This window comes from Bufo bufo, chromosome 7 (assembly GCF_905171765.1).
Source record: "Bufo bufo chromosome 7, aBufBuf1.1, whole genome shotgun sequence".
NCBI classification, from domain to species: Eukaryota; Metazoa; Chordata; class Amphibia; order Anura; family Bufonidae; genus Bufo; species Bufo bufo.
In genome coordinates this window covers 113,216,678-113,225,227 of record NC_053395.1, presented here as the reverse complement: position 1 = coordinate 113,225,227, position 8,550 = coordinate 113,216,678, and the positions used below count along the sequence as shown (strand labels likewise).

Here is an 8,550-nt window from a genome sequence, read left to right as displayed (position 1 = left end):
TGCAAATTTTATAAGTGCAAGGGATAGGCTCAACAGTAACTTGAGTCCGTATTCCTGGAAGTGCTTGAAATAGAATCCTCTGGAAACTGAATAAAAGTTATTTTGCAATCCACAGGGCAAAAGAGTTAATTGTAATCCAAAGGGTTAAAATGTTAATAGCAGCAGGCTATCAGGTAACCTGAGAAAGGGGATAAAACATTCAACTTAGTTGTAAGGGGTTAAAGTGCTGATGGGGGGAGTCCTTACTGACATGACCATCTGGATGAGGACAAACAATGGCAACCTGGAACACAAACGGTTAAAATAGCACACTAACAATGCCAAACAGGTCCTCACCCGTCAGGTTATTAGTCCATGGCGTGGCTCCCAATAACAATGTCATTTTTTGTTTATTCTTCTGCAGTGGGGACACCCTACAGGTAGGTGTCTATCTCCTCGTCACTGCTGGAGCTGCTGAACCTCATGAGAGGAACATCTTGCCTCTGCTGGTGGCTTAAGGTGGTGTTTACTGTAGTGTGCCAGCGACCTCTACCAGTGACTGTGGGTATAGGCTGGACAGCCAGCCTGGAGAATGTGGCTGTGGCTTGCTGCAGACCGGGATCCCTAGCCGGTGCAGGAAGGGGCAACACTTCTGGCTTCAGTGGCTCAGGGAGTGCTGGAGCAGCTGAATGGGGCTGCTTCCATGGGAGCACATAGGGGGGTACGAAACATGGTTGCACCTTGGGATTGAATGTTAGGACGGAATTATTTATCTGTCCTACCCTCAGGGTTGGTGGAGGTGACAGGTCTGGAATGAGAGGTGCAGGGGCTGGTTGCTCTTTCTCTTTAAAGACCAGCCGGCCATCTGGGGTCTCCTGCAGGAATCTGGTCCTAGCTGCAGAGCCTGGATCTTCCTGCCAGGTCTCTGGGGTGATGGCAGGGGAGAGAGGTTTCTGGAGCAGGGTTACTCCTGCAGCAAATAGTCCTTGGATGGACTGCATGGGGGTGTATTCTACCTGGTCCCCAATGTATAAATTGTGCCTCTCCTGGGGCAAATAGTGGCGCTTTACAGACCTGCGGCCCACAAATACTTCTGTTCCCGAATGATTATCCTGGAGAAAACCTACACCTCTTTCAACAGAGAACCATAGGATGGTTCCTGTGCGTCTGGTCAGGACGGGATCTCCGGACTGGGGGTGGTTAAGGACTTCCTTCACCCATTCCTCTACGGCCGACTTGTACTCCCAAGCCGTCTGGGCAAATGCGGTGATCTCATGCGGCACCTCGGGGTTGAGGCTGCTGAGCTGGCTGTAGCTGGGAGGTGGAGTGGAATCCCTGGCCGCCTCCACTGCACCAGTAGGTGGCTGTGGCTTGGTAGGCCTCAGGCTGATTGGCGGTGACGGGGTTTCTGGACGTGGCGGTGGAGCGGACATGAACCGGGCCTGGGCCTCAGGGAGCGGGGTAGCTCCTACCTGACATCGCGGCCGGGTGGCCGGTTCCAGTGTCCTCCGCTGGTCCTCTCCGGATTCAGGCGCCATCTGGATCACAGGCTTCTCTTCTGCTGGAGGAGTGACGTCAGCGACGTCCTCTGCGGGAGCGGGTATCACATCGACATCCATCCGGACAGGTTCTTCAACTTCTGCCGGTGCGCTATATACAGCGGAGGGATCCACGGCCTCTTGGTACTCGATTACCAAGTCTGGGACACCGCTGTCAGGAACCGGGACTTCTTCACTCTCCTCAGGCATCTCTGGTAACTCCGGTAACGTCGCTGCAGCAGGGGTATCCACGGCCTCCTGTCGGACAGCAAGAGTTGAGGGTCCGCGTCTCTGTACTAGCTGAGAGACCCGGATCTCCATGGGCTGTTCTGGGTACACTTCTTCCCCAGCGATGGACATGGCATTCCACCTTGGTCTTGGATAGGCCATATTGTTCTCCTCCTTCTCCTGGCAAATAGTAGGTTCTGAGGGTGCAGCCCAAGGGGTGGAGACTTTATCACCTTGGTGCACAATAGAAAGTTCAAGGTGGGCAGGCTCAATTTTTCGCGCCGCTCCTGAGGGGGTATAGTCACATTTTCCCGCTTCTGGGGGGCGTATTTCTCATTTTCGCGCTCCTGGGAGGGCGTTTCTGACTTCCTTTGTCTTTCAGCATGAAGACGCCGCGCCATTTTGGAACGAATATGGCGAATCTTCAGAATGCCGAATTAACACTTGAAGTGCTGCAGCGCACGTGCAGCGCTTTTCTGGGCACAGCAATGTAAGTAATCAATTCACCTTTCAAGCGGTTTTGGTACAATCTTCAGCCCTTTTGATATACTGTGCAGCATGCGATTTTTTAAATCCATTTTTGCACAATTAGATGCGATTTTGCTGGTTAGGGATGGACACACAATACAATCCGTATCCTGTTCGTGACGCCACTTGAATGCAACGAGCCGGACACTGGGTCATTAGGCATGCTATGCAGTGGGTCAGATTTGGGTGTAACTAAGTTTGTTACGCCACTTGCAGCTTGTGCAGGTACTGTAGAAGGGCCCTTTAAGATGGTATAGCTCATGTACTAGGTTAGGAATGCCAGAGGGGGAGATTGTCTCTGTGTATGTGTCAACGGTGTCTCCTACCTGTAGTACGGCTGGACTCCTGTATCCTGCCTCACATGCAACAAATTGAGTGCTGTAAATAGGAGTAATGGAGGAATGATGGAATTCCACACAGATAATAGGGTCCAACTTGTCTTTACTTGATGTTATAAGTGGCAGCTTTAGATCCATACAATCATACAGCAATAGTCTTGGGTCCCAGCAGGTGTTTGGCAATATGTGGCAGGAATAATATATATCTATTCTGCATCTGAACATACGCCTATAGATCTGGCAGGTATCTGTCTTCTGCTCTGTCTTGGGTTCTGCTTGGTTTGGACCTGACTAGCTATGGAGGTACTTATCTTCTCCTTGTATTTGGAATCTGTACTTACAGGACTGCTCGCAGAGAATGCTGGTTTCTTCCTGGAGATCTAGTAGTTCTGAAGTTGGCTGCTTTCTTTGTCATCCAGCTGAGGTAAGGAACTCAGGCTGGGAATGTTGCTTTGGGCCTCATGTTAGGCCTGAATCCTTGGTTGGGATCCCTGTTTCTGGGAGCTCCTATTCACACAGCCTACCCCAACAGCTGGGTGAAGAGAGTTTAGTGACATACTCTGGGATGTTACAGAAACCACCCATAAATGACCCCATTTTAAAAACTACACCCCTCAACTTATTCAAAACTGATGTTACAAACTTAACCCTTGAGGTGTTCAAAAAGAATTAAAGGAAAATCAAGGTAAAATTTCACTTTTTTGGTAGATTTTTTATGTTAATCATTTTTTCTTGCAACACAGCAAGGGTTAACAGGAAAATAAACCTCAATGTATATTACTCTGATTCAGCAGTTTACAGAAATACCCAATATGTGGCAGTAAGCTGCTCTATGGGCACATGGCAGTGGTCAGAAGGAAATGAGCGCCATATTGATTTTGGAGGCAGATTTCGCTAGAATGGTTTTTAGGCACCATTTTGTATTTGAAGAGACCCTGACGTACCCCTACAGTGGAAACCCTCAAAAAGTTACACCATTTTAGAAACTACAACCCTTAAAGAATATATTAAGGGGGTACTAAGCACTTTGACCCCCTAAGCGTTTAATGGAATTTGGAAACACTCGGTTGTAAAAATAAAATGTTGCTTTAGCCCCAAATTTTTCAATTTCACAAGGGGTTTCAGGAGAATAAGCACCCCAAATTTTTTACCCATTTTCTACTGAATACTGCAACACCCCATATGTGGTGGTGAATTGCTGTGGGGGCACAAAGCAAGACTTAGAAATGAAGGAGCGCCATATGGCTTTTGCCGTGCAGATTTTGATGGATAGGTTTATGGGTGCAATTGGTTTTTATTTTTTAAGTGATTGTCTTATGTGGGGGCTCAATTTGTGCGGGATGAGGTGACGGTTTGATTGGTACCATTTTGGGGTACATAAGACTTTTTGATCGCTTAGTATTAAGCTTTTTGTGAGGCAAGGTGAAAAAAAAAGGGCTGTTTTGGCATTTATAATTTTTTTTAACATAATTCACCTGAGGGGGCATATAATGTGATATTTTTTATAGAGCAGGTTGTTACGGACGCGGCAATACCTAATATGTCTCTCATTTTTATTTTTGTTAAAGGGCTTCTGTCACCCCACTAAAGTCATATTATATTTTTTGGGCTAGTTAAATTCCTTATACTGTGATATATGAATATTTAATGCTCTTACTCACTTTCCTTCAGCAGTTTCTTAAAAAAACGGACTTTTATAATATGTAAATTAGCTCTCTACCAGCAAGTGATGTCACCGAAAGAGAAGACGTCATTGGCGCAGGCGCACTGAGGGAGTGCTGAGGAGGCGAGCCTCCTTCTCTCAGAGCGCCTGGGCCGAATGAAGACAGGCGCGGGATTTGAATTGCAGACAGGGCCAGTCAGAGGACGAGCGTGTTCGCTGGCCCTGTCAATCAACAGGAGGAGGGGGCGTCTTTATGAAAGGAGGATGCGGCTGCTACCAGCAAGTAGCCGCCCTACTTGCTGGTAGTGAAGTCATTTACATATTATAAAAGTCCATTTTTAAGAAACTGCTGAAGGAAAGTGAGTAAGAGCATTATATATTCATATATCGCAGTATAAGGAATTTAACTAGCCCAAAAAAAATAAAATGACTTTAGTGGGGTGACAGAAGCCCTTTAAGTTTTACACAGTGAAATCCTTTTTGAACAGAATAAAATCTTGTTTTTGTGTTGCCATTTTCAGAGAGCCCTATTTATTTATTTTTTTGGGGCGATTGTAGGGTGAAGTAGGGTTTCATTTTTTGCGGGATGAGATGACTGTTTGATTGGAACCATTTTGGGATACATGAGACTTTTTGATCGCTTGGTATTACAATTTTTGTGATGTAAGGTGACAAAAATGGCTTTTTTGTCTTATTTTTTTTTTTTTACAGCGTTCATCTGAGGGGTTAGGTCATGTGATATTTTTATACAGCAGGTTGTTACATACGCGACAATACATAATTGTGAGAGATAGAACTCCATCTTGTATATCCTATATCTATCTGAACCAGAGTTCAATTTGAGGTTAATAAAATGTTAGCTGGAATCACCTGACAACCTCTCCCCCCTTCCTGTTCTATTTTTATAAATGCTAGCTTCTGCTACTCTAAGTTCACATCCTCTTTTCTGATAAAGATGTTTCATTTCTTCTGTCTTTGTGGTTTTATGTGACGCACGCCTGTTGGGCGTCTACCAATAATCATGGTATAAGATTGTTTGTCTGCTAATTTACAATAAAGTAGATTACTGATTACAACCATTGTATCAGACTTCTCTGTGCACATACGCTATTTGAATTCGGAACCCATAATCATAGACGCAGGGGTAATTGCCCTCACAAAACCTGGCCCCCAATGTGGGGCTGGACTAATCGGCTCTCCCTCGAAACCCCGATAACCACGGTCAGACAGTCAGAGGACGTACAGATCCACTTAAAGCAGCGCTGCAAGGTAAAAGACTTTATCTTGCTAAAATCTGTGCCTCATCTCCTGTCTGTCCAAATCGGTGTGGAGTTGGAGTCTAAAAAGCTGATTTACAGTCCATCCTATTTTTGGTAAAGAACTCTAAAGAGATGATATTGGGTAAGACTTTTAACTATGACGTTTGAGACAGATTGCTGATATAGATATCTGTTGTCTGGTATGTTTTGCAGAAAATAACTAAGAACACTGAAAAGGGAAATCAGGAGCCCTCGAGGGGTTGAATAAGCTGAGGCTCAGTGCAGAATACACTAGGTATATAGTATGGAAGTTCTGTGGAAAACTGAGTTGGGTTCGCTGGAAAAATAATTTTAGTCTTCTAGAGTTCACTGGTACAAGTGAGGAAGCTTTAAGTAAGGACTAGGAGAAACGAAGCTTTAGGTAAGGACTAGGAGAAACTGACGTCAGGAAATTGTATTCTTGGTGTTGAATGACAAAACTTGTGGACAACTGACAGATATGGCTAATAATCGTAATGTCCCAGAGGGTTACAAGACAGCAAAGACTCTAGTGGAAGTGTGTGAAAAGTTCAAACAAACTTATGGTGTTTGGATTAGGGATCATGGATGCAAAGGAGTTGTTGACATATGTATAAAAGTAGTTTGTGAGGTTGAAACTGGGTGTTTGAGAGAGAATGAAGCATCGGTAGCCGACATAAATGACTTCCGGGGTGTTACGAAAGGCACTTGAGGAGGGGACCGCGGCCCCATGAGAAGGTAAGCAATCTTGCCTGCCTCTAGTTCCTTTGTTTCGTTATGTCACGGCTGTCTGTATGCTGAACGATGATCATACTGTGAGTAGTAACTGGTGTTGACATTTTGGGCCTTTAGAACTTCAGACTAAGAAGGAAAATTTTACTCTATTGTGGATATTCTTCTCTGTGTTTTCTGTGGTTTGTGTTGTGTGTCAGGCGCCTGCCAGGTAGCAATTAACATGGGCAAGAGAATTCCTCTGGCAGGAGGTTGCGCTTTGAGCGCAGGGACGGGACTACTGATGGAGACTACAAGAGATTTTTGCCTGTGAGAGTCTGGAGGAATTTCCAGACGAGGGGGCAGAGGGGGTGGTCCGACCTGCCGTGGAAGCCGGGGAGGTGCCGCTTGTTTTAGTCTTGTTAATGTTCAAGTGGGTAAACAAGAAGTTGAAAAGTTCATCTTTATTGTGTATACTTGTTGATTGTGTCTCCCCTCAGAAGAAGAAAAAAATATAAAAAGTGCAATGTAGCAGAGGAAATTCCCGTACTGATTCTTTGAAGTTGCGAATCATCAAGTCCGGTTGTGACCGCCATCCCTCTCAGGGAGTGAGGTGTGTTTGGGTTAAATGTACATGCAAGAATTTCTGCTGCAGAACCCGTAGGAACTCTGTTTGCTGAGATAGAGAACATGTGGAGACTGAGAGCTGGGTACTCGTAAGGGACACCCAGTGTTGAGGTTATTATAGACCTGGTGGGTCCCCAAGGTGGTCTGTGCGTAAGTCCTGACTAGGTGAACCAGAAGGACTGTCCGAGGGAGGATGACCTACAGTAGGTGAACCAGAAGGACTGTCTGAGGGAGGAGGACCTAGGGTACGTTTTAACTAGGTGTACCAGAAGGATTATGATCTGACGGAGGAGGACCTAGGGGAAGCCCGGCCGGCAAATTATGTAATTCAGGATTTGGGGCGTTAAAGTGCCTTGTGAGCCAGACCCAAATCCTGGGATTGGACTGAGACAGACAATGGGGACCATACCAAACAAGTCTGGGGAACAGAAGAGGAAAACTACCAGACAAATAGTGAGAGAGAGTAGGAAAGTTTCTTGCAGCCTTATCAGTTAACCCCTTGTTATGTACCGGCTGTGGGATTTATGGGATAAACAGTTTTTGTCCGTGAATCTGAGCCAGTTAAACTAAAGATAAAAGACAGTATGGTTGTTACCCAATTGTTACTAAAGAAGAAACCCAGTTAAGGGGCTGCCTGTCAGTTACAGGATGGTTCATGTTCTTAGAGAAGTTAACAGGCTGTTGAAAGGATTCAAGTGCCCAAAGGAGCACAAAGCCTAAGGGTGTTTTTGGGACTGGTGTCATACTGGATTAGACATGCCTCCATGCTAATGCAGCCTCTGTGTGATTGTCTGTTATCTGACCCATTTCACTTGACAGAAGAGGCAGTGAATAATTTTCATACAATGAAGCTGTGCATAACCTCAGCCCCAGCCCTGAGTATTCCAAAATATGATGAGGAATTTAACTTGTTCTGTTCTAAAATTCAGGGTCACAGTCAGCCAGGTTAGACCCTGTTGCCCACGGCGCCCCCTCCTGTGTCAGGGCAGTCGCGGCAGTGCAGGCAATGAAATTAATGAGCAGCTGTGAAGACATGGCAGTTTCTGTGTATAGATAGCACCACACGCACCCCCTTCCCCACAATTTCCTCTTTGGCAATCAGTTTGAGTTTCAGGAAGTGCGGGGGGGGGGGGGGGGGAATGGAAACATACAGTTGTGCAAACACCACATGACATACAGGCCAGGCATTCTTACACAGGTGCAACAAAAACATATTTCTATGGCTAGACACCTCAGACTCCAATGTGCACTCCTCATTTCTTTCAAAAGATGTACTACTCTGAATCCTGCTACTTTGTTACCAATTACAGATTCAGAAAAGGGGGAGGGTATCACAGGTAGCCTTTTGTCTGATTTAGCTGAAAATTATCCTCATGATTGTATACAGTTGATGCAACAAGTAACTTCTGGATTTTCTCATGAAAAACCTCTTGATAACCCTGATTTTGAGTGTTTTGTAGATGGAAGCAGGAATATGGGAGAGGATGGCCAGTTCCACACTGGATATGCAGTTGTCACACAGCATGAGGTAGCCATTGCTGAACCACTCCCTCTGCACATGTCTGCCCAGAAGGCAGAGCTGAAGGCACTCACTGAGGCTTGTAAATTGGCTGAGGGGAAGAAGGTGAACATCTATACAGATTCAAGGTATGGTTTTGGTA

General features: G+C 45.6%; 1 long non-coding RNA gene across 1 annotated transcript; it reads left to right on the top strand.

Moving 5' to 3' along the window:
* Nucleotides 1-1,139: 1,139 nt before the first annotated feature.
* On the top strand, nucleotides 1,140-8,250 carry LOC121008193. Its single transcript, XR_005780526.1, has 5 exons — nucleotides 1,140-1,149; nucleotides 3,885-3,892; nucleotides 6,314-6,320; nucleotides 7,469-7,471; nucleotides 8,117-8,250. It is a non-coding gene; the product is annotated as an uncharacterized LOC121008193 (long non-coding RNA).
* The last annotated feature ends 300 nt before the right edge of the window (nucleotides 8,251-8,550 follow it).